The 5693-nt window shown below is 44.2% G+C and overlaps 1 non-coding gene across 1 annotated transcript; it reads right to left on the bottom strand.

Annotated features, from left to right (window-relative positions):
* Nucleotides 1–1735: 1735 nt before the first annotated feature.
* TRNAA-UGC (transfer RNA alanine (anticodon UGC)) lies at nt 1736–1808 on the bottom strand. Its single transcript has one exon. It is a non-coding gene; the product is annotated as a tRNA-Ala (tRNA).
* Nucleotides 1809–5693: the final 3885 nt, after the last annotated feature.

Below are 5693 nucleotides of genomic sequence, written 5' to 3'. Positions count from 1 at the left end.
GGTGGGTGCACAAGTGCACGTGTGCATGTAGCACCTGGCCCCCTCACAGGGGAGGGAAGTGCATGCAGTGGGCTCCCTCACTTCCCAAGACGGTGGTTGCAACGGACAGAAAGCTGCCTGCCCCAGAGGCCGGGGGAGAGGGGCTGCCGAGAAGGCTGTGACGCCCTTTCCCGGCCTCTTTCCTCCCACAAGTGTTTTCCCCAGTGAAGTTCATCCTGCTTTCCTGGTTGCCAAGGGGCCCCATTTAACAGCACACTTGGTCTCAAAAGTGCAAAGGACACATTTTCTTGCATTTCTTCAGAATTTGCTGTCTCTCCTGAACTCAGGTTTTTCAGCTTGAATTTCATTTCCTTGTTTTCAGAAGGACGTAAATTGCCCACCTCAAAGAGAGCGATCGCTGTTCAGTGGAGCCAACCTTCCTGCCCTGGGACTCCCCCTGAGTGCGGGCAGGACCCTCTGAGCTGCAGGGAAGCCCCCGGAAATCTCGGACAGACCCCGCCCCCTCCTCTGCCCCCTCAACCACCATGATGTTCTCTTCTGCTTGAACTCACTTCTTGCTCTTGGGCAATTGCAAGAGTCAATTTGCCAAATGACCAAATCCCTGAATTTATCGTTTCTTTAAACTATTCTGTTTTAGCTGAGCAATTTTCAATTTGTGTTCATATCAGTATACTCAGATTGTTCTATCTTTGCCTCAGTGCCCTGGGGATAGAAGGATTTAAGAGATGGAGGGCTTTGGAGGAGACCCTGGGGAGTGTTTATAGCCTGTGACCTTGACTAGGAAGAGTTATGATCAACCAGCCCTTTATTAACATAATTGTTGTAAAACAGTTTATACTGAAGAATACATTCAAGACTCTGTTCAGTGATGCATTTTTCATAAATACACTTTTAAAGACAGATTTATTCTTCCATTTTTTCAATCTGACGGTATAAAAGAGGTTGCCATTTGCCTGTCCTGTATCCATTCTCATTTTATTTCCTTCAGCAGGTCTCATTTTAGGGGAGCACTCTTGGGCCAAGTAAACAACCCCATTTCCCTGCCTCCCTGATGGTGGGGAGTACTGGAAAAATCTAAGCAAATGTATTTGGGAGGAACCTCATGATGAAAAGTCCTGCAAAGAGACTCACCCAGGAGACATGCTCTTTGACCTTCAGCTTATTTTCTTTCTGCCTAGAATGTGGTCACAATGGCTGGATCTACTGTCCCCATATTGGGACCATGAGATGACCTTGATGATGAATGCTGAGAGACTGAATATATAAACAGACAACGGCCAGATCATATATAGAAAAGAACTCTGACCCACAAACTATAGGAACCAATCCTTTTATCTTACAACCGGCCTGCTATAAGTCAGACAGGTAGTGACGCAGACTGATATCTCTAGTAACCCATTATAGTCATGTTTCTAGAATGAAGCTGCTCAGTTGCTTCTACCTTGGTGACTGGAGGCAGGATTTGTGATGTGGAGCTGGGTGCCAACTGAGGCTTGGGTGTCTCTCCTCCTAGGAAACTGTAAGATGGTATATTATCCTCCTTGATGATGACTGCATTTCAAAGAGACACCACTGGGGCCTTGAGGAGTTGTGAGACTGGCAAGAGGCTTATCTCATGTCTGACCCACAACTGCCAATCTGCAGACTTCTTCTTTTAAGAGATTTGTTTGTATTTGCCTGTACTGGATCTTAATTGCGGCATGCAAGATCTTCATTGAGGCATGTGGGGTCTTAGTTCCCTGGTCAGGGATTGAACCTGGGTCCCCTGCATTGCAAGTGTAGAGTCTTAGCCATTGGACCACCAGGGAAGTCCCCAGATTTCTTAACATGACAGAAAACAATCCTCTATTAACTTTAATCCACTCCTATAACCAGCTTGTAATGCAATATCCAACAAAAGTGCAGTTTCGTACAGTTTTTCCAAGTCTAAAAAATTCTCGTCTTTGAATATTGCCTCTTCCTTACCCTCTTAGAAAATGTGTTAGAGCCTCTCATTGTATCTGCCTTGTCTAAAGTTTTCTTTAATAATTTTTAACCATTATCTGCCTATGTTATAGATCTAGCCTCCAGTTCATTAATTCTCTCTTCAGCTGTGTCTGGTTTGTTGTATAATCATTGTGTTAATTTTTTATTTCAATAAATCATAACAAATAGATCTAAAATTTTTGTTAGCTTTTAAAAAACATTCAGTTCCATGTGTTATGAGTGCTATTCTCTATACGCTATCTAGAAGAAGTCATTTTAAGTATAAGGACAGATTGAAAAAAGAAAGTGTTAGTTGCTCCATTATGTCTGACTCTTTGCAACCCCATGGACTGTTGCCCACCAGGCTCCTCCATCCATGGGATTCTCCAGGCAGGAATACTGGAGTGGGTTGCCATGCCCTTCTCCAGGGGATCTTCCCAACCCAGGGATCGAGCCTGGGTCTCCTGCACTGCAGGCAGATTCCACCGTCTGAACCACCAGGGAAGCTCTAAGGACAGAACAAGATATACTGTGTAGATTAAAAAACAAAAAAAAGGCTGGAGTGCTTTTTGTTTTTTGACCCTGAGAAAGGTTTATTGCAGGACCAACCAAGGAGAACAGGTAGCTTGTGCTCAGGAAGCCCAGACTCCATGAAGCATTTCAGGGAAGAGTTTTTATGAACAGTTGGAGGAAGGGCTGCAGTGTGTGTGACCTTCCTCTGCCTGGTTGGTGGGGAGGGAACAGGGTGGTGTTCCATGCACCTCAATTATCAGGCTTCTGGTTCCAACCAGTCTGGTGTCTACACACTTGTTAAGTCACTTGGTTGTGCCCAACTCTTTGTGACCCCATGGATTGCAGCATGCCAAGCTTCCCCCTCCTTCACCATCTCCTGGAGTTTGCTCAGACTCATGTCCATTGAGTTGGTGATGCCATCCAACCATGTTATTCACATGCTTGTGCTCAACCTGCAGTCACAGTCCTCCACCTGGGTGGAGGCCTTCGTTCAGTTTTAGATGCTATCAATTCCAAGGTTGTCTCCCAACGAAGTGTTGCTGCTGCTGCTGCTGCTAAGTCACTTCAGTCATGTCTGACTCTGTGCGACCCCATAGATGGCAGCTCACCAGGCTCCCCCATCCCTGGGATTCTCCAGGCAAGAACACTGGAGTGGGTTGCCATTTCCTTCTCCAATGTATGAAAGTAAAACGTGAAAGTAAAGTCCCTCAGTTGTGTCTGACTCTTTGAGATCCCATGGACTGCAGCCCACCAGGCTCCTCCGTCCATGGGATTTTCCAGGCAAGAGTACTGGAGTGGGGTGCCATCGATTTCTCCTGTTAGTACCAAAAAAAAAAAAAATTGTCACAAAGAAATGGCACAGAAGATGTCCCCAGTGGTGTTGATGATGAGCAGGAGTTAGCGTAGCTGATTTCAGGACCTAATGAAACTCAGGTTCTTGATGTCTCATTGCAGAAAGAATTCAGAGACACAGTGATAGGTAAGAAGTAGATTTATTTAGAGAGAAAAACACTCCACAGACAGAGTATGGACTGTTGCAAAGGCCAAGCGTGGCCTGGAGTGTTAATATCAGACAGTGTCGATTTCAGTACAAGGACTATTACTAGAGATAAAGAGAAACATTACACAAATATGAAGGGGTCAAGCTATCAAGAAGATATCACATTCCTAAATGTGTCAGTCCTAACATCAGAGCTTCAAAACACATGAAGAAAAGCCTGAAAGACCTGAACCTTGAAATAAACCACAATTACAGCTAGAGATTTCTGCGCCTCTTGCTGAGTAACCAACAGAATAAGTAGACAGAACTTCCTAGGCCTGGAAATTACAAGGCTCTGAGGTAACCATGGCAACAACACACCCCAACCAGCCAGGCTCCTGGCCAGATGGCCCATGCCCCACACCAAGGTCTGCAGGAGGTGGTACGGTAAGGATGTCAGGTTTCCCCACGTTGAAGTATATGTTTAATACAATTCTTATCAAAATACGGACAGTATTTTATAGATACAGAAAATATGATTCTAAAATTTATATAGAAAGGTAAAAAAACAAGAAGAGCCAACTCACTGGAAAAGATCCTGATGCTGGAAAAGATTGAGGGCAGGAGGAAAAGAGGGCAACAGAAGATGAGATGGTTGGATGGCATCACCGACTCAATGGACATGAGTTTGAGTAAACTCTAGGAGATCATGGAGGACAGAGGAGCCTGGCATGCTGCAGCCCATGGTGTCGCAAAGAGTTGGCCATGACTTAGCCACCAAGAAACAGCAAGAAAACTAACATAAGTGGGTGTGCGTGCTCAGACACTCAGTTATGTCTGAGTGACCCTGTGGCCTGTAGCCCGGCAAGCTCCTCTGTCCTTGGAATTTCCCAGGCAAAAATACTGGAGTGGGTTGCCATTTACTCTTCCAGGGGATATTCCCAACCCAGGGATTGAACCTGTGTCTCTTGCATCTCCTGCCTTGGCAGGCAGATTCTTTACCACTGCCCCATCTGGGAAGTATTTCAAAAAGCTAAACAGCTAAATATTTTTGAAAAAGAATGTAAGATGAGAGGAATCAGTCCATCTGATTTTAAGACTTGTAGTTACAGTAATTGAGATTGTGATATTGGTGAAGGCATAGATGCAGAGATCAAAGGAATGGAACAGAAAACCCAGAGATAGACCCCACACGAATATGCCCAACTGACTTATGACAAAGAGTAAAAGCAATTTCTTGGAGGAACAATAACCTGGTCAACAAATGGTGCTAGAGCAATTGGACATCCGTGGGGGAGAAAAGCAAGCCTCAGACTAAGCCTCACATTTCATGGGAAAGGGAACCCCAAATGGACTGGATTAAAATGTAAAGCCATATGATTTTCAGGAAAAAAATAAAAAAAGAAAACTTTCAGCATCTGGGGATAGGCAGAGAGTTCCTAGACTTTATATCAAAAGTAACATTAGTGATAGGAAAAATGGATAATTTGGACTTAATCAAAATTAAAAATATTTGGGGACTTCCCTTGGTCCAGTGGCTAAGACTACACTCCCAGTGCAGGGCCTGGATTCAATCACTGGTTGGGGAACTAGATCCCACATGCCACAACTAAGTGTTTGCATACTGGAATGAGAGATCCTGCATGCTGCAACCAAGACCTGTACAGCCAAATAAATTAAAAAAAATATTAAAAAAAATATTTGCTCTGTGAAAGATGCTGTCAAGAGGATGAAAAGATTGGCTGCAGATGGGAGAGAATATTTGTATACTGCGTATCTGACAGAATCTAGAATATACAGAGAACTCCCCAAACTCAGCAATAAAAACAGTAAAGCCACAACAATACCCAAACAGCTTTGAAAGTGAGCCAAAGACATAACACACATTTTGCTAATGAGCATACACGGAGCACATCTTTGCAGATGTGCTTAGCCATCACGGGCATGCAGACTAGAGCCACAGTGGCCTCTCACCAAAGCAAAACTGCACAGTGACAACACCAGATACTAAAGAAAGTCCGGAGGAACTGGGCCACTTGGCCATTGCTAGTGGAAAGGTGTAGGTATAACCGTTCTGGAAAATGATTTGACCACTTCTTATAAAAGCAAACATACACTCGGCACATGATCTAATAAATACACTCCTGGGCATTCATCCTAGAGAGATGAAATATCATGTTCATGCACAGTATGTTGGTGAATGTCTGAGGCAGCTTTATTCATAACAGCCAAAAAC

Source organism: Ovis canadensis, chromosome 1, assembly GCF_042477335.2.
Source record: "Ovis canadensis isolate MfBH-ARS-UI-01 breed Bighorn chromosome 1, ARS-UI_OviCan_v2, whole genome shotgun sequence".
Taxonomy (NCBI): domain Eukaryota; kingdom Metazoa; phylum Chordata; class Mammalia; order Artiodactyla; family Bovidae; genus Ovis; species Ovis canadensis.
This window is presented reverse-complemented; position numbering and strand designations above follow the sequence as displayed.